A 21028-nucleotide genomic window follows, 5' to 3' on the forward strand; every position below is an offset into this window, starting at 1 on the left:
CCTTCTCTCTTTTATAGATTAGGAAACAAGTGTGGAGAAGTTCGGTCCTTTTCCTGAGGCCACAGAGCCATAGTGTCAGAGTTTGGATTCTATGTTCCTACTACTATGTCTCCTACTTTTGAGCTTTGAGAAGGCCAGTGTATAACATCTCTTTTCCCTGTTCTGACCCAGTCAGTTGAGAAATGAGACAAAAGAAGAATGTATCTTAATCGATTTCTGTTGCTATCAGAAATTGTCAGAGATGGGACAATTTATAAAAAATAGAAATTTATGTAGCTCAAAGTTCTGTGGGGTTGGGAATTCCAAGAGCACGGTGAGTACCTTATAACACACTAGAGCCCCTCCTATGGTGAGATAGAGCAAGTGTACTAGCTCAGGTCTGTTCTTATGAAGTCAACAATGCCATTGTAGGAGCCCCACCTCATGACCTCATCTAACCCTACTTTCCTCCCCGCAACTCCACCTCCAGATACCATTAACATGTGAATTCCCAAGACATGAACTTTTGCATGAACCCATTCACACCATAGAAAAATGCATGTGGGACATCAAAATACATGTTTATAACTTACGAAGCAGATACTGGGCTTATATTTGCAAGGACATTATAGCATTCTACTTCAGAGTTCAATAGACCTCTCTTCCCAGGTACAGACAAGGCTGGATGCCTAGAGTCCTCTTCACCTGAGTAGTGTGAAGCTTACAGCCTTGCAGAACAGAGAAGGCAGGTGTTTTTGGTTAGTTGGTTGGTTGATTTTGTGTGGACTCTGACTCCTAAAGAGGAAGAGAGGGAAGGAACTGGGTGGTGCATTCTCTTTTGCCCCCTAATCAGCCAACCCATCCTGCCTCCTTGGGGAAGAGCAAGGAGGAGATTCAAAGCCTGAGCAGGGTAAGGGAACTTTCTCCTTGTGGAATCCAGAGACAGTAGAGGAGTTGTTTCTCCTCTCGCATGTGCCACGCCTCCTGTAAAATAGATTGCTATTTCTGAAACAAAAGCACGAGAGCTGTTTCTTTCACCAGCCAGCCCCCAAGAGTCTCCTGCCTCTGCCTTGTCTTTCTCATCCTGGATTGCCCAGCGTTAGAATCATGGGCATCATCTATGATTCCTTCCTTTCATTCACCCACCATAAGAGATCCATCCAAAAGTTCTTTTGATTCTCTCTTTAAACAGATCTCAAATCTAACTGCACTGCCCCAGCTATGACCAAGTCATTGTTGTGTCACTATTAAAACTGCCTGCTAACTGGATTCTCTAATTCCACTCCTTAGCATTCCCACATAGAATATATATGAGGCAACAAGGAGTAATTAAATTGCTCTCCTGGGTAACAAAGTATAGTAAGGTGGAACCAGACTATTCGAGGAACTAATGATCTTGTCACCTTCATTTTGAAGGTAGAAGGCCTTTGAGCAGAAGGGGTGCACACCTGGGCTGCCCTGCACTCATAACTTGTGGGAATGTAGCCAGTTACCTGTTCTCTATGGACTTTGTAACATGTGAGGGCTAAGAAAATGATGTAAGACTTTCTTGCTCTCAAATTCCATGCATAGAAAAGAAAAAACCTTATTATTCAACCCACTAATTTAAATTAGTAGCTTTATGGAAAGTTATGCTTAGTACTGCATGAACCTTTTGTTGGAGCCACTCGTAATAGTACTAGCAGCTGCTCCAGAAAGGTATAGGAGATGCTCAACGATGCTGTCTGACTAAAAGTGGGTACTGGATGCCTTGCAATAAAGCTCTGCATGAAGAGCAGCATAATGTTTTTATATATTTTAAGAATAGCTTGTGATAAGCCATTCCTTATACTCTCATTGAAAAATGTTTAAGAAGGAAATTATTTGGGTTTGAATTTATTTTTGGATCTTCACAGCAAATGCAGTAGATGATTTGCAGCCAAATGTCATACCAAAGGATTTGAGTCTCCAAATCAAAAATCAAAGAAACTTTTCTTGCATAACGTTAGTAAGTCAACAGAAACAAGATAGACCTTAAACATAGAAACAATATGCAAACAATATTTGCTTTATTTATTTATTTTTGGTCCTGGGAATCAAACTCGGGTCCTTGGGCTTGAGAGGCAAGCAACAGGACCACTGAGCTAAATCCCCAGCCCCAACAATATCTGCTTTAAACTAACAATTTCACAACTTATACTTCTACTGTACTATTATGGCTTTATTTCCCTCAATATTTTTAGCTTTTCTAGGTGTAAAAGTCTCCAGACATCTCTGAGAGCCCTTTAGCAGTGAACAAATTAGCTTGACCATTTGGTATGACCAGTAATGGGACCCGGGATAGGTTCCTAGAGAAGAGAAAGATTGAAGGGAGCCCAGCATGAGCTTTCTACCTCAGTTTTGCCACAGGCAAACTATGCTTAAACCAGGGCTTCCTCTCTAATTCAGATGTGCCTTCCTGCCTAGATACCGTCTAACCTAATTCTATATTTTATCCTTCTGAAGTTCTCAATCCAGTTTTTAAATGATAAAAGCAAGTGATTATGAAATCTAAGTAGAAAGGATGCATGGATGATTATATTACAGAGATCAACCACCTCAATATTATGTTTCTATAAATTAGATAATTTTCTCTAGGATTATTCTGTATTATAAAGTTTATAATAAAATGTACTGAAGAGACCTCTTAAATGAACAAAATTCAACATTATAATTGCAGAAGAAAAAACTTCTGCTGATGAGACTTCCTGATTACATTTTTTTACTCTTGCCTGGCCTGCCTGTCTCCCTCTGTCCTTCCTTCCCCTCCTCTCTTCCTTCGTTCCTCTTCTCTTCTCTTCTCTTTTCTTCTCTTCTATCTTTTCTTTTCTTTCAGACAGGGTTTCACCATGTAGTTTGAGTCAGGCTGGCCTTAAACTCATGGCAGTCCTTCTGCCTCACCTCCCAAGTTCTGTGTTTACAGGTATGCACCGCCGCAGTCAGCATACTTACATTTTGAAGGCTTTAACAGATCAGCTATTAACATAATTTATTTTTAATTAACACATATATTTACTGGAGCAATCAAACCAAAGAAAAATTAATAGTCATAGCTAACATTTACTGAGTATATGCTATATGCTAGGCATTGTGCTAAAATTTAGTTATTTCGTTTAATCGTCACAAAGCTCCATGAGATAAACACCAACACTTTCCACATTTTACATATGAGGAAGCTGGACTTTGGTAGGTTCAGTAACTTGCCAACTTTACAAAGCTAGGAGCTAGCAGAGCCCCTGTTCTCACTTAGGTTGCTTGATTGATTAGAGTTTCTACCCTTTAACTGTTGTGGGAGAGAGTAAAGATTATATCTGGCTTCTGCCAATCCTGTGTACTTGAAGCTGTATTCCTGTGCACAAAAGAAGGCTCCTTGACAGAACATGTATTTAAAAACCCTGCTAGAATGCTTTCCAGAAGCTGTTTTAGCAATTTGCCTCCGTTAACATGAAGTAATTGATTATTTACAGGCAAGGATCCAAGCAACAGTATCAGGTTTGGAGAATTTGGAACAACATGTTTCAGAAAATTTCACATCTTGCAATATAACACATTGATGCCTGTGAAGGTAAAAATAGCAGCAGCAGCAGCAGCAATAGTAGTAGCTAATAATTCTAAGGAGCTTACTGTGTGCCAGGTATTGTCTTGAACACTCTTATTTCTCTTAGCAATCTAAGAGGGGAGGTCTGTTATTAATCCATTATTCATCCTCAAATTGAAGAAACTTGAGGCTCAGAGAAGTTAAGTAACCCTCAAAACCTCACATTAATTAAATTGGATAGTCATGGTTCAAACCCAGGTTCTTAGCACCACAATATATTCTCATAAGCCCTGTAGCCTGCTGTCTCTGTTGTGGTGTGTAAACAATGAGTAACAGTTCAGTATCTTTTCACAATGCCCTTTGCCAAAGCTGTGAGACAATTTGACAAGAACTAAAGAAATGATGTTTCTGAAAGTCAAGTTGTGAGTGTACAATGTAGAAAGATTTCAATATGAAGTGCTTTTATTTTTCATCTCAACTGGTCAGTGCTAGGAAGGAGTTAATTAGCATCACATAAATTAACTGAGAGAAATTGTTACCATATTCCCCATAACGTTTTAGATATGAGAAAACTTTCAAGGCAGAGCTGAATTTGCTCTCTGCAAATCTTATAACTGCAAATATCTACTATTAAGCAAGAGATGGACATTTGCCTCAGAAAACAGTCTAAAGCTCTGATATGAATAGGGAAGCCACTTATTCTGGTTTAAATTGCAAGTCTCTTTACTGTGAAACTTTGGAAACTAAGTACTGTCGTCTATTGCTTTGATTGCTGGAGGTAGATAGCCACTGAAGCAATAAAATAAAAACTAAATGGGACGGATGACAACACAGAGGACAACATCTGGGAAAATCTCCCCAAACTCAGAACAGGAAGAAAGTCAATGAGATTGTAGGGACAGGATTTGGGAAATGGAGTTCTAATGCTTCTAATGATTCCTGTTCTATATTCTGAATGTGGTGGTATATTTCTGTAGCTCTTTATTATTTATAAAATGCTCCACCATATACTATCCCAGTTCTTCCCTGGTTGCTATGAAAAGTGGAAATAATTCTCATTGAGAGGCTGAAGAAACTGAGGCTCTAGAATGACCCAGAATTTTTTAGTTAAAAAGTAGCAGAGCTGTGACAGGGAACTGACAGGTTGTGGCATCAAATGTGGTGTCTTTTGTACCTCTCAAGAATTTCTTATGTGACCATAATTATGAGAGGTTCAACTTAAGAGATTATAACAGGAATTAGTGCATTGTACTTTCTGCTTTGGGAAAATGAAATAAAACTAGGACCCTAGTATCACTTTATTTTATCATTATATCATATCTAGGAAATAGACTGCACTTGGTAAAATATATTTAAATTTGTGATGTGCCTAATCTTCAACATTGTAGGGAAGTACTTGATTTCTTTGTTTTCCTTTGGCAGAAATAAATCTTTGCTGCTATATTTAATCACAAACCAGAAAAAAGCGATCTGGTATTAAACTGGCTACCAAGAATGACAAACAGTACTAACTTCTCTGTTTCAGTACATTTGGTTGAACACAAACTACTGTTTATCACCACTCTGAGAGGTTTATTTATAGTTTTATGTATTAAACACCAAAATGGGCAGGGGGCTTGAGTACAAATTGCTGGCTCTTCAGAGTAACGTGGTATGGTGAAAAAAATTCAAGGTTTAGTCTAAAAACAATTCTGAATTAGCATCCTGGCTTAGTTATTGGTAGATTACTTCCACTAGATGAGTACATAGCTTTTTAAGGCTCACAATCCTTGTGTGCAATGGGGCCAATATAGCAACTTTGCATGGCTGGTGCGAATATTCTGTGTAAAACACTGGCACAAATGCCTGCTTAAATGGTAGGCTCTAGATAAATGACAGCATGATGCCATTATCTGAGGAATCATTAATTTCCATAATTATTTCAAGTCCTTTGCAAGTTGAATCAATCACAAACCTCATTTAGTATCTGTTTTAAAGATACTATATTGAGTGCTGGAGTGATTGGTGTGGTGCTTATGTCTCTTCTTATCTACTGTCTTAGAAGACCAAGATTGAAAGCCAAAGTCATGAACTGTTGCTGCTGCAAATCTGGATTATGTTGTTGCCTTCTCTTCGGTGCAGGTTTTGTTGACAGAAAAATTCTGGCCTGCCATTTCTAAATGATAATAAATATACTTAGCACTGCAAGATTTGGGTAATATCTTGAATTTAGTGTGAAAAGTGAGCCTATGAAGAAATTTCCTGAGAAGCACATGCTGTTTGCAAGTCTTCAGCCTCAGTTGTCTGCCCACTGAAGATGCTCCTGTGATGGAAATAGCATTTGTTCTTGTAAAAAAGACACAGTGTTCCTTTAATTCCATCTCACAGATGGATATTAAATACGTAATGTCAGGTATGATTGTAATAGTACAAGGCCAAATTGCATGAAGCACCACAAGAAATTGTCTCTGTGGCAGTATTTCTTTAGAAATAATGTCTAAGGCTTATGCTTCTCATCTCTAGCATCTTATAGGCTGCCTCGTCACCCAAGGCCAAGGGGCAGTAGGTGGGCCCTGACTTTGGGTATTGCTCCAAGTGTCGCCTCCCACCATTCTCTACTTCCCACATCTTTCGCTGTACTTCTCAATCCTCTTTGAAAGGATACCTAGATCGTCCCTCAAGTTTGCCACTTTGATTGACTCTTTTTTTTTTAACATGATCTCAACTTTCTGATTTTGATACTCAGCCCTACACCTAACCTATCTTTTTTTTCCCCTCATTCAATTTATTGGTATATTTTAGGTATACAGTACAGTTACATTCATCATTGGAATCTTGTACCTTTTGATGACAGGTCTTCCTTCTCATTTTTTCCCCTTGTCCCTGCCCTCCCTTCATCCCTCCCCCCTCCCCATTTACAAACATCTTATTTCCATTTTTTCATTCTCTCATATATTTTTCTTTTCCCTTATTACCTTTCCCCTACCCTTCCCACTTTCCCTACACCTTTAGCCCTTTCCTTCCTATTTCACACTATCAATTATCTCATTAGGATCTTGTGTACTGTTATAGTTTTTCACACCAGAGAAACTATTTGGTATTTACACCTGTATGACTTATGTATAATCCCTTAGGAGTATATCCTCAATATGTATCCGTTTTCCTATGAATGACTCTAATTTCTCATTCTTTATGGCTGAGTAGTATTCCATTTTATGGAAAAACCACATCTTTACCCAGTTTCCAACTGATGGGCAAATGGGCTGTTTCCAAGTTTTAGCTATTACAAACTGTGCTGCTATAAACATGGGTGCACATATATCACTGTGGTAAGATTCTTTTAATTCTTTTGGAAAGATACCCAGCAGAGGGATGGCTGGGTCAAATGGAACCTCTAGTCCCAGCTCTTTGAGGTATCTCCATATTGACTTCCGTAGTGGTTGCACCAGTCTGTACTCTCACCAACAATGGAGAAGGGTTCCTTTCTCCCCACAACCCCGCCAACATTTGTTATTGTGTGGTTTCTTGATTGCAGCCATTCTTTGTGGGGTGAGTTGAAATCTATCTCAGTGTTTTCATCTGCATCTCTCGAATGACCAGTCATGTGGAACATTTTTTCATATATTTACTTGCTGCTTTTACTTCTTTGTCTGAGAAATGTCTGTTCATTTCAGGTGCCCATTTTTTAATCAGGTCCTTATATTTGGGGGGGGCTGATTGTTTTAAGTTCTTTATATATTCCAAATAAGAGCCCTTTGAGGAGCAGCTGGTAAAAATTTTTTCCCACATCATAGTAGGTTGTTTTTTAGTTCTGTTAATGGTTTCTTTTGCAGTGCAGAAGCTTTTTAACAAGATGAGATCCCACTTGTTGATTCTTTCTGCTAATAACTAACCTATCTTGTGTTGTATCATATGGAGATGAGACCCAGTTCCATGAGCCATTGATTGGCTGGTAGAAGAGACCGTAATAGAGTTTAGGCTCCCTGTCATGAACCATGAAAGGTATGTATGTGTCCTTGGAAATTTATCAGGAAATCTTGTCCAAGATGTATTGATTTGCAGGAGATTATATCTCCCTCTCTTTTGTTCTGCATGTTGCTGTGGATCTGGCCAAATTTCGTTGAAGTTCTTATAATTAAGGTTCAGACCATATGGCATATAAAATCTGAGTATACAGTGATTTGTGTAGATTTGGAAAACCAAGCACCCTTTTATTAATATCTATGTTCAGTCACTTATTGCTGGTGACCCTGGGCATATTTATTAACTGCTTTTTGCCTCAGTTTCTGTGAAATACCTACTATGTAGTTTCCAGGGTGTTCTCACTTAAGAGCAATGCCATTACAAGCATTAGAGTCTTTATCATTGGTGTTTGATACTGTATTGGTTAGCTTTTAGTCACTGTTTCAAAATACTTGGAAAAGTCAACTTAAAGTAGGAAAGGCTTATTCTGAATTATGGTTTCAGAAGTTTCAGTCTGTGGTTGGATGGTTTCATTGCTGTGGGCCTGAGGTGAGGCAGAACATCTTGGAGGAAGGACATGGTAGGAGAAAGATGCATATCTCATAGCAGCCAGGAAAGAGAGAGAAAGAGAGAACCAGAGAGGAAGGAGCCAGGGACAAGATATAGTCCCTAGGTCATCGCTGCATAGCCCACTCCCTTCACCTAGGCCCATCTCCTAAATTTCCATTACCTGCCAGTCAATGCCATCAAATTATGATCTCAACAATGGATTAATCCACTGATGAAGTTAGAGCCTTATGATCCAATCACTTTCTGAAAGTCCCACTGCTAAAACACATGGAGCTTCTGGGAGACATTTGAGATCTACACCATAACAGCCGTTTTTCCTTATTACCCTGAACTACAAAACAGAGTATGTGTAAATCCTTTGTTATCCCCAGATGCCAAAGTTGAGTCTCATTAAATCCATAAAATACATTCTGAATAGAAAGCAAATGTTAAAATATTATGTCAGCCAGCAAGGAGCTGGATGTTATGATTGCTTGGAAGCTCTAGGGCTCAGTATTCAATGTTGTGAATCCTTTGAGTTTTCACCCCTACTTGCTTGCTATAATGATTTACTAGGACACCAATTCAGATTAGCTTTGCAGCAATTAACCACATCTTGGTTAATATCTAAGGCCTCTTCTAACTTTTTTTTTGTTAAACTTCTACACTACGTAATAAAAGTTTAGAGGCTTCATGGCAGAATATCATATTCTTTCAGGATTTTAAAATCTTACATAGCAATCTGAATCCTACTTAGCAAAATCCTAATCAAAGCCCACTGTACATAGAAGATAAATATAGAACTGATTAGCCATACCTTGATATCTTCTACTATACTCACAATTTTATGAATTTTCATTAGCAACCTACTCTCTCTCTCTCCATATATATATATTTAATCCATGTTTTGCTAGATCTTATATAATATAGATAAAATATTCAACTAGGAGGTATTTTATTTATTCTGTTTGTCTTTAAAATTGTTGATAGAAACTTTTTGTAGTATATGAAAACCAGGTGAAGCTGTATAAAAAAAGTGCCACATTTAATAATTGTCCCCTTTCCTCACACTAGAGAGCATGCTTACCACTTAGGCCCCTGGTGATATAGAGAAAAGGCACAGTGATATTTATATAGATCCTTTACAATTTTGAGAAGAAGAAAATGAAAAACTACTTTTGTGTGACTGTGTAAACTGTGTGAGATAATACTTACGGGTTTTATCAAAAACTTACATTCAAGCAGTTCTTTAATTCACAGGCATGTTCAGCTAACTGCCTGCAACATAAAACATTGTCCTTCATGGAGAAAAAGAGAGCAGGTGTGACACTGCACAGATAGTGCTTCAAAAGGGGAATGAAGCATTTCTGATACATTGGCAATGACATCTGTCATACAAAGTGTTATGGAAAATCTGGAAAACTAGGCACACAGAATTCAAGTAAACATTGGCTTCTGTCCTTTTTTTTTTTTTTACTTTGAGCCAGGGTCGCACTGTGTAGGTCAGGCTGTTCTTGAACTCACTATGGAGCCCAGGTTGGTCTCAAACTGGCAGTGATCCTCCTGCCTCAGGCCTCCTGAGTGCTGAGATTATGGGTGTGTGCCACCATACCTGGCAGCTTCTATCATTTTTAAACACTTTTTTTCATGAAAATAGTTTATTGTAGGTTTTACCGAGTTTAATGTTAATATGTCTTCTTCAGAGAAAGGGTATCATAATACACATACGTATTTTAATTTCTTTTTTTAGCCAAAACGTTTATTGGTGTTTTGCTATTTATTTTATCAATCTATTTATTGATTAAATTTATAATACACATCAGGCACTAGTTTCAAAGTCACAAAAAATTACTCAAGAGTGTGAGAAGATCTGTAGAGAAGGAAGGTAATCTTATTTAACAGGCTTTCTGTAATAAGTAGTAATGTCAGCACATAGTAAAAGATGACTAACATGAACAAACTTGAGTATAATTCTCTGACTACATCCAGTTTGCGTGTTTGTTTGTTTTTGGTACCGGGAATCAAACTCAGGACCCTGCACTTGCAAGGCAGGTGGTAGAAATACTAAGCTAAATCCCCGGACCTGACTACACCCAGTTTTAGTACCAGTGACTCCGTGAAGTAAATTTCTGGCTTGGATGCTGGGTCAGGGTTTCTGTAGCACAGTGGGAGTGGGTTAACTCTCATGTGTGTTGCTAACACAGACCTCTTAGAACTCTGCAAATTGAGGATGACAAAATATGGGCGAAACATAATGAGAAGAGCCTTGGCCTTTCAATTTTCATTGCTTATTCTTTGATTTTTTTCAGACAATATCATCATGCTTCTTTGGCATTTTGTGAAACAGTTCAATTGGACCTAATTTTTGTAGTAAAGAGTTTTATTATCAGGATGATAACAGCTTTAAAATAATGGAGCAATTTAAACTGAGACAGTTTAGACCTCCTTGTGTCTTGCTAATCTATGGAGTACAATGATGTCTTTTTCACATATGTATATTATTTGTGAAGATTGACGCACTTCCATTTTTACAGCTGGCACCTGGCATAGCTTGCTTATCTCTCTCTCTCTCTCTCCCTTTCTCCCCCCCCCTCTCTCTGTCTCTCTCTCTCTCTCTCTCTCTCTCTCTCTTTTACTGGCAATCCCCAAACAAAGCTTTTTCCTTTCAGAGGCCACTTGTGCAAGTATAGTGCCACCCTGGATGGTCATCTCATCATGTTACTGATTACTGTAAATACTAGTAGTTACTAATTTACTAATTTTACTGCTTTCTAAAGTACTTTTCTTCATATCATTTTCTCATGATATAATAAAATCACTTATAGTGTGCAAATCACTTATATTTTTCAGTGGTAGTGTGAATATACCATATTATAATCAATATTTATTGAACATTTGGATATTTTCCCATTTTTCCTTATTATAAACTTCTAGAAATAAAATTACTATATTGTAGAGTATAAAGGTTTTAAAGTCTTTTCTGACAGATTGCCAAATTGTCATCTCTATATATATCACACTAGTATCTCACTGATATATTATCATCAGCAACGTGCACATGTAGATTTTTTGCTAAAACTTCAATAAAGCCAGATATTGATATCTTTACATTTGGGCCAGATTTATTGAGCAAACTATCATTGTTGTTATTTTGCAGTTTTCACATATGTGTTGCCCATAAAACTTGTTCTTACTTCCTATGCATTACTTTTTGCATTGATTAGTAAGAATTCTGCATGTTAAAAATTTAACACTTTGTATTTAAAAAGTATTTCCAAAGTTTTTTACTCTCAATTCTGCTTATGTTATTTTTGAAATTATAAGTTAAAATGTTTTATGTTGTTAAGTCTATTAGTTTTTCCTTTGTTTCCTTCTTTTGACCATACTTCCATTCTTTCAGTATTTTATTTTTGACATTTGACATTTAAATACTAAAAGTCATTTAATATAATCTTCAACTGAAGCAAATGATTATTTAGTTTATTAGTTATCATTCGATTCTATGAAACTTTTTGACTTTTTGTCCTGCTAATAAGAATATCAACATAAATAGGGAAAAGAAAATAAATGAATTAATCTTACTCTTTTCAGATATTTAATTTAAAGATCTGGTGAGAGAGCAGTGCATCATTTCACCATTAGGTGATTAAATTTTCTGAGGGAAAGTTTAGGACTTACCTTGTGATTTATGCGATAGATGCATTCTCATAATGTTGACTATAATTATTACTATTTTAATTCTTTTATCAGGGTATATCATGTTAAAATAGAAATTAGGTCTTGGCAAGGTTTGAGTAAACCTTATGGCCTACTCTGCCATTTATCAAGAGGTGATTATTTTTAACTTCTTGTTCATCTTAAAATTTATTATAATGCATGCTGTGCTATAAAGATCACATTTATTTCCTGTACATACTGTATATAAGAAACTTCATAGTACATATTTTTGAACTGAAATACTACTTTTATGATTAGCTACATTTATTTTCAAATTCATATGTATGTGTACATATATACATACATATGTGGCTTTATATTTTATCAGTTTTTCTGTTTTAGAACAGTGTCAACTGTTTTGATTATTGTTTTTTGAAGTGCATTTTAATATCAAATGGTCACTGTACCTTTAATCATAATACTCATAAAAATTTAGAAACATTTAATTTTAAAATGCAGTTTTAAAATTTCATCCCTTTACTTTTCACAACACTGGGAATCAAAACTAGAGGTGCTCTACCATTCAGCTATGTGCTTCACTTTTATTTTATGTTTTGAGACAGAGTCTCACAAAATTGCATTTGCAGGCATTGAACTTGAAATTCTCCTGCCTCAGCCTCTTCAGAGCAGGGAGTACATGTATGGCTCACTATACCTGGTTCAACAAATTACTTTTTTTTTTCAGCTTTAATTGAGTTTATTGGTACATTTTAGGGATACAGTACAGTTACATTCATTGTTGGGATCTTGTACCTCTACATGACAAGTCTTGATTCTCATTTTTTCCCCTTACCTCTGCCTTCCCTTCACCCCCTCCTCCCCTCCCCATCTACAAACACTTTATTTTCATCTTTTCATTCTCTCACATTATTTTCTTTTCCCTTTTTACTCTTCCCCTACCCATCCAACCTTCCCTACACCTTTAGCTCCTTTCTTCCCATTTCTAAATGTCAGTAATCTTATTAGAATCTTATGCATTGTTGCAGATTATTTACACCAGGGAAACTATTCGGTATTTAGACATGTGTGACTTATTTATTTCACTTAGGAGTATATCTTCAATATGTATCCATTTTCCTATGAATGAATCTATTTTCTCGTTCTTTATGGCTGAGTAATATTCCATTTTATAGAAAAACCACAACTTCTTTATCCAGTTTCCAACGGATGGGCAAATAGGCTGTTTCCAAGATTTAGCTATTACAAACTGTGCCGCTATAAACATGGGTGCACATACTTCTCTGTGATATGATTCTTTTAGTTCTCTTGGAAAGATACCCAGCAGAGGGATGGCTGGGTCAAATGGAACCTCCAGTCCAAGCTCTTTGAGGTATCTCCATATTGATTTCCATAGTGGTTGCACTAGTCTGCACTCCCACCAACAATGGAGGAGGGTTCCTTTCTCCCCACAACCCCGCCAACATTTGTTATTGTGTGATTTCTTGATAGCAGCCATTCTTTGTGGGGTGAGGTGGAATCTCAGTGTTGTTTTCATCTGCATCTCTCGAATGACCAGTGATGTGGAACATTTTTTCATATATTTTCTTGCTGCTTTTACTTCTTTGTATGAGAAATGTCTGTTCATTTCGGATGCCCATTTTTGGATCGGGTCTTTATATTTGGGGGGACTGATTGTTTTGAGTTCTTTATATATCCTTGATAATAGTCCTTTGTCTGAGGTACAGCTGGTAAAAATTTTTTCCCACATTGTAGATTGTCTCTTAGTTCTGCTAATGGTTTCTTTTGAAGTACAGAAGCTTTTTAGTAAGATGAGATCCCAGTTGTTGATTCTTTCTGCTAGTTCCCGTGCTACTGAGGATTTGTTCATAAAGTCTTTTCCTATACCAATGTCTTCCAGAGTTCTGCCTAACTTACTTTCCAGCAAGTTTAATGTTTCTGTTTTAATATTTAGATCTTTAATCCATTTGGATTTTAATTTAGTGCATGGCGAAAGATAAGGGTCTAATTTTAATCTGTGACAGGTTGATATCCAGTTTTTCCAACACCATTTATTAAAGAGGCTATCTTTCCTCCACTGAGGATGGTGAGCTCCTTTGTCGAAGATGAGGTAGCTGAGTACATCTGCATTTGTTTTTGTGTCTTCCAGTCTGTTCCATTGATCCTCAGGCCTATTTCTTTGCCAGTACCATGCTGATTTTATCACAGTGGCTTTGTAGTATAGTTTCAAATTGGGAATTGTTACACCTGGTGCCATGTGACTGTTGCCTATAATGGCTTTTGCTATTCTAGGTCTCTTGTGGTTCCAAATGAATTTTTGGATTCTTTTTTCTAGTTCTGTGAAATATAGTGTTGGAATTTCAATTGGCATTGCATTGAATGTATATAGCAGTTTCGGTAGTATGGCCATTTTCACTATGTTGATTCTTCCTACCCAGGAGCAGGGGATATCTTTCCATTTTTTTATATCCTCTTCGATTTCTTTTTTCAGAGTGCTGTAGTTTTCAGTGTAGAGATCTTTTGTTTCTTTTGTTAGATTGATTCCTAGATACTTCATTTTTTTGGATGCTATTGTAAAAGGAATTTTTTCCCTTATTTCTCTTTCTGTCTGTCTGTTATTTGTGTATAGAAAGGCTATTGATTTTTGGGTATTCACCTTGTATCCAGATACTTTACTGAATCTGTCAATTAAGTCTAGAAGTTTTTTGGTGGAGTTTTTTGGATCTTCAATGTAGAGTATCATATCATCAGCAAATAATGATAGTTTAACTTCTTCCTTTCCTATCTTTATTGCTTTAATTTCTTTCTCTTGTCTAATTGCTGTGGCTAATGTTTCCAGAACTATATTGAAGAGAAGTGGCGATAGTGGGCATCCTTGTCTTGTTCCTGATTTTAACATGAAGGTTTTCAGTTTTTGGCCATTCAATATGATGTTGGCTGATGGTTTTTCATAAATAGCCTTTATTAAATTGAGGTATAGACCATCTATTCCAATTTTTTGCAGGGTTTTTATCATGAATGGGTGTTGAATTTTATCAAATGCTTTTTCTGCATCTATTGAGAGGATCATATGGTTTTTGTCCTTGACTTTGTTAATATAATGTATTACATTCACTGACTTTCGTATGTTGAACCACCCTTGCATCTCTGGAATAAATCCGACTTGGTCATGATGGATGATCTTCTTAATAATCCTCTGTATTCTGTTTGCTAGTATCTTATTAAGGATTTTTGCATCTATATTCATTAAGGAGATTGGTCTGTAGTTCTCCTTTTTGGTTGTATCTTTCTCTGGTTTGGGAATCAGAGTGATACTTGCTTCCAGGAATGAATTTGGAAGTATAGCTTCTCTTTCAATTTCATTGAAAAGTTTGAAGAGTAATGGTAGTAGTTCTTCTCTAAATGTCTTGTAAAATTCAGCAGTGAATCCATCAGGGCCTGGGCTTTTCTTTGTTGGTAAGTTTTTAATTACATTTTCAATTTCACTGATTGTGATTGGGGTGTTTAAAATGTTTTTATCTTCTTCGTTCAACTTTGGTAATTCATAAGTATCTAGAAATCTGTCCATTTCTTCTGTGTTTTCCATTTTATTAGAGTACAGGTTCTCAAAGTAGGTGTTCATGATCCTCTGGATTTCTTTCGGATCTGTTGTGACTTCGCCTTTTTCATTCCTAATTGCATGGATCTGAGCCTTTTCTTTCCTTTTTTTGATAAGATTAGCTAAGGGTTTGTCAATTTTATTTATTCTTTCAAAAAACCAGCTCTTTGTTTCATTTATTTTTTGTATCGTTTTCTTAATTTCAATTGCATTGATTTCTGCTCGGATCTTTATAATTTCCTCTCTTGTTCGAGCTTTGGGTTTTTCTTGCTCTTGTTTTTCTAGGAGTCTAAGTTTCATCGTTAAGTTGTTTATTTGAGCCCGCTCTGTTTTCCTAGTGTGGGCATTCAATGTTATGAATTTTCCACGTAGAACTGCTTTCATTGTGTCCCAAAGATTCCTGTATGTTGTATTGGCATTCTCATTTATTTGTAAAAACTGTCTAATTTCTTCTTTAATTTCCTCTGTAATCCATTGATTGTTTAGGAGAGTGTTGTTCAGTTTCCATGTGCTTGTGAAGTTTCTATAGTTTCTTGTGCTATTGATGTCTAGTTTGATTGCACTATGATCTGATAATAAACAGGGGATGACTTCAATTTTTTTGCATTTATTTAGACCTGTTTTGTGAGCCAGTATGTGGTCTATTTTGGAGAATGATCCATGTGCAGCCGAAAAGAATGTATATTCTGGTTTTTGGGGGTGGAATACTCTATAAACATCTATTAAGTCCATGTGTTCCAAAGCTTGGTTCAGTTCTATTATTTCATTGTTGATTTTCTGCCTAGTAGATCTGTCAATTTGTGATAGTGGGGTATTTAAATCCCCCACTACAATTGTATTAGTGCTTATTTGGTTTTTCATGTTACTTAATATTTGTTTTATATAGTTGGGGGCATTTATATTTGGTGCATATATGTTTATGATTGTCAGCTCTTCCTCTTGAATTGTTCCCTTTACAAGGATGTAGTGTCCTTCTTTGTCTCTCTTAATGAGTTTTGGTTTGAAATTTACTTTATCTGAGAATAAGATTGCTACCCCTGCTTTTTTCTGGACTCCTGACGCATGGAGAATTGTTTTCCATCCTTTCACTTTCAGTCTATGGACTTCCTTTTGCACTAGGTGTGTTTCTTGTGTACAACATATTGTTGGATTTTGTTTCTTAATCCATTCTGCTGATCTGTTTCTCTTGGTTGGTGAATTGAGGCCATTAACATTGATGGTTATAACTGATATATTTTGACTTATTCTTGTCATGTTATTGTCCTTTTGTTGACTCTTTTTACTTTTTCTCCCATCTCCTTTTAGTTTCTTGCCTTGCCTATTTGATTTGGTCTGTTGGGCCTCATGTTATTGTGAACTTCGTTGTCCTTTTCTAGGATATTGTTTAGAATTCCTTGCAGTGCTGGGTTGGTGTTCATGAAATTTCTCAGGTGCTCTTTGTCGTGGAAGTATCTTATTTCCCCATCTATTTTGAAAGAGAGTTTTGCAGGATACATCAGTCTAGGTTGGAGGTTCTTTTCTTTTAGGACTTGGAATACCTCACTCCAGGCTCTCCTTGACCTAAGGGTTTGTGTTGAAAAGTCTGCTGTGATTCTAATGGGCTTTCCTTTGCATGTGATTTGTTTCTTTCCTCTTACTGCTTGTAGTATTTTGTTTTTCTGTTGGATTTCTGGAATCTTGATTATTATATGTCTAGGTGTAGATTTTTTTTGATCGTGGCTAGTTGGAGTTCTATATGCCTCACTTATCCATATGTCTAATTCTTCCTTTCTGTTTGGGAAGTTTTCTGTCATTAATTCTGTGAAGAGCTTTTTTATGTCATTTGCATTTTCTCCTGTTTTTTCATGAATTCCTATCAGTCTTATGTTATTTTTCTTTGTATCATCTAGGAGTTGTTGGATTGATTTCTCATGATCCCTTACTGTTTTTAAGAGACCTCTTTTTTCACGGTCACTGACTGCAATCCTATCTTCTATATCTGAAATTCTATCTTCGCAATCTTTTATTCTGTTGCGTACACTTTCAATAGGGTTTTTAATTTCCTGGATATCTGTTTGAATCTGTTTTATGGATTCCATTTCTTTCCTCTGTTGGGCATTCATTGTTTCCTTTTTTTTCTTATGCTGAGTCTTCATGGCTTCTATCATAGTCTTGAGCTCATCTATTTTTTCTTCAGTTTCTGCTCTAGAGTCTCGAATCATGACTTCCATTTTGCTCATCATCTCTCTGGTTAACTGGGAAATTATTTCTGATTTGAATTTTTCTAGAGCCTGATTGATCTGTTTTGTTACCTCCTGTGCTATGGATCCAGGGAGTCCTGTTGGTTCACTATCATACTTTTCATCCTCATTTGTCCTACTCTTTGCCATTGGTGAACTGGAAATCTGTTTTTTTGTTTTGCTTAAGTGTTTTCTCATTTTTATTTTTATTGTTGGGTTGCCCTTTAATTTCTGGGTATTACTTAAATCTTCCTAGTATAGTTGCATTTTAGATTTTGAGTTTCTAATGACTCACAGACATCCTCATTTTCATAATATCAGAGAAAACAACTCTTTAAATCAATCATAACCCTTTATCCCAAATGATACATTCAGCAGCCCAATAGGATCAGGCACAGCTTGCAAACTGACCACTTGTGGTAGTCATTAATGTATCACCTTTAACTCATGTGAATTAATTTCAAGAAGCAGCCCATAGTATGTTTGCAGTGAATATGCTTTTCAATATAGCATCTTTACCATTTAGGATGGGGGGGTTAGACTTAGAACGAGAGGATTAGATAAGTGAAAGAATTAGAGCAGGTTTGAAGTGAATCCAGAGGTTGTAGAATTACCTTACTATCTTTACAAAGCTATTAACTTCAGGGGGGATAGAGAGAGTGCAGGAATAAGGACAAGAATATATCCCCTTAACAATAACAGGCACTTGCCTTCCCTTGAAGGTACAGAGCCATGAGTGAGGTAAAATGACTGGAGAAAAGAACATAAAGAGAAACCCCTCCTAAAAACAAAAAATAATAAAAGAAGAAGTCTGAATTAGGGCAGGAGCCAGAATAAAAAGGGAGATGAGGGACAATATGGTGGAGCAAGATACTGAGTTGGAGAGAGAGGACAGAAAAAAGAAAGAAATTTTAGGGTGGAATGAGGAAAAGAAAAAAGAGAGAGAGAGAAACAAAAAGAATTTGAAGGGCCTCTTTCAGACTGTCTCTGTTCTCATATTATACCACATGTACAGCCATATGCAGAACCGAATCCCCTGGTCTCAGCTAGCCAATGGCAGTTCCCCACAACTGAGACTGAACACAGTCTACAAGGCCTAACTTGAGTTTCTCTACCCTCAGGGTTGAACTCCACTCAGTTCTGTTACAGGTTTCCCCTGCCCTTTCTTTAAAGATGTTCAAAGTTGGGAGCTCAGAAAACTACCCTTTATGAGAACCTATGCCTCTGCAGAGTTGGTCTAAGGACTGGCCCAATCAGGAGGTTTGAGAACCGGGGTGGGGGGAGGTCGTGGGGGTGTTTCAAGGGCGCCCGCATGACTACCTTCCTTACTGGGTCTGTTGTCGTGCAGTCCAGGAGGTCACACACCCACCGGGTGATCTCAGGCAGGCAGGCAGCTGAAGAGACCCCCTCCGGGGTCTTTGGGTCCTCGCTGGGTCTGTTGTCGTGCAGTCCGGGAGGTCACGCACCCGCCAGGTGATCTCAGGCAGGCAGGCAGCTGAAGAGACACCCTCCGGGGTCTTTCGGTCCTCGCTGGGTCTGTTGTCACCCAGTCGGGAGGTTGTGCACCTGCCAGGTCAACAAATTACTTTTTAATGTTAAACATGTGTCAGACAGGAACAGTAACTTCTACATGTTCACAGTAAAACCTAAATAAAATATGCAATCAAAATATAATATACACTAACACCAGAAATTATGGTGATCTGATGAAAATGTGGTCAGGCCAGACCTTACTGAGGTGGTTGCTCATAAATCAGTCCATTTTGAGGCCATGTCTCAGGTGTTGGTGATGGAAAGGGTTGCAAGCGCTCTCTGCTGGAGCTGGTCCTTGTTCAGATTTAATGCATGGTGGGGAGACTCCGGTTGCGCTCTTCCATCTCTACTCCTGCCCTGCAGCCAGCTTTCCAGCAATCACTGTGTTGACCTTGGCGTTCCCTGTACTCCCTGGTTCCTGACTGTTTATCTGGCGTCCATTCTCACTACTCCCTTTTCCATCTGCAGACTTACTTCCCGGCCTTTCTAGTTTCACCTTACAGCCTTGTTTTCCTGATTCATTGATGTTCACGATGGGCCCACTGTGACAGAAAGGAGAGGGCCTTCAGGCCAGGTGACCCTTCTCCTAGCCTTTTACCCTTCTCCTGGCCTTTTCTCCAACACTTTAGTTTCACATGGTAAAGCTTACAGAACTCCACTTACAATATAGTCACACTCTTGCAGTGTATCTGGAATAGATATCTGTGTTATCTATTAAAGCAGTTTAAGAATTCACCATGGCCAAGCATGGTGGTACACACCTGCAGTCCTGGCACCCTGGGAGACTGAGGCAGGAGGATTTTAAATTCAAGCCCAGCCTGGGAAGTTTAGCAATTTGGTGAGAACCTGTCTCAAAATTTAAAAGTAAATAAAAAGGGAAGGTAACATAAAAAAATTAAGATGTGTTATGTACATTTACAATCTCTCCACAATGAATATAACCATAACGTACCAGAAATATGTACTAATAAACATTTTAAAAAGTAGGAGCTGCAGATGTAACTTGGTGTGAAGGCTTTGGATTCAGTTCTCAGTATTTAAAAAAAAACAGACTTCATCATTTTGCTTTTTACCACTGCATCCCCTTTGGGTTCTGCAGTAGAGCTTCCATTTTCTTGTGTGTTTTGTTTTCCTTTCTCCCCTGAGATGTACTTGCATTATTGTAAGAAAGATAAATAAGAATTATGACAACAAGGCAAAATCAAAAGAAAGGTGCCAATTAAGAAAGGAAGAACAGAGAAATAGTATCAAAAAGCAAAATTTACATTAGCAACCTAACTAAAGATAACCCCTCAAGAACATGCCGGTAACAATGACTGCTTCCCAACCTCATATTAAATTTTTATGATGTGTGTTAACTACTAATTAAGCTTGGAAGAGTGAACCGTTAAAGGTAGAGCTGACTCGTGCATAGGTACAAATTACTCCACTACTGTCTGTGCCACTTCACGTCCATAAAAAGGGGGAGCTTTAAGAAAATAAATATTTAGGTAATGTGTTATACTCTTTGGAACGCCACTTCACGTCCATAAAAAGGGGGAGCTTTAAGAAAATAAATATTTAGGTAATGTGTTATACTCTTTGGAACTCCACATGTTGTTATGAAAGAATTCAGAGAGAAAAGAATTTTGTTTACTCTAGAGTAATGGCATTCTGCAAATACATACCAAGAACAATGATAGTTCTGCACTTTTTCTCAGCAAGAATCCAATAATCAGGGGCCCAAAGCATTAGCTGTCTAGTTACCATATGCTGTGTCTTTGATTTTATGCACTATAATCTCAAGCCTTCCATCAGTTTAGAACAATTAGTTGCTCTTTCAATGGAGAAAGGCAGAATAGTACATTTCAAAGCCTAAAGACTAATCAAAAATTTCAAGATCTTCGGAAGCTTTCCAAGCACTTTCTGGAAAATGACGTTTAATGATAAACTATAACTGTAAGGAAATGATTTTATGAATTGGAATTAAATGAGCAT

The sequence above is a fragment of the Fukomys damarensis genome, unplaced genomic scaffold, assembly GCF_012274545.1.
Source record: "Fukomys damarensis isolate Sample0158 unplaced genomic scaffold, DMR_v1.0_HiC HiC_scaffold_26, whole genome shotgun sequence".
Classification (NCBI taxonomy): domain Eukaryota; kingdom Metazoa; phylum Chordata; class Mammalia; order Rodentia; family Bathyergidae; genus Fukomys; species Fukomys damarensis.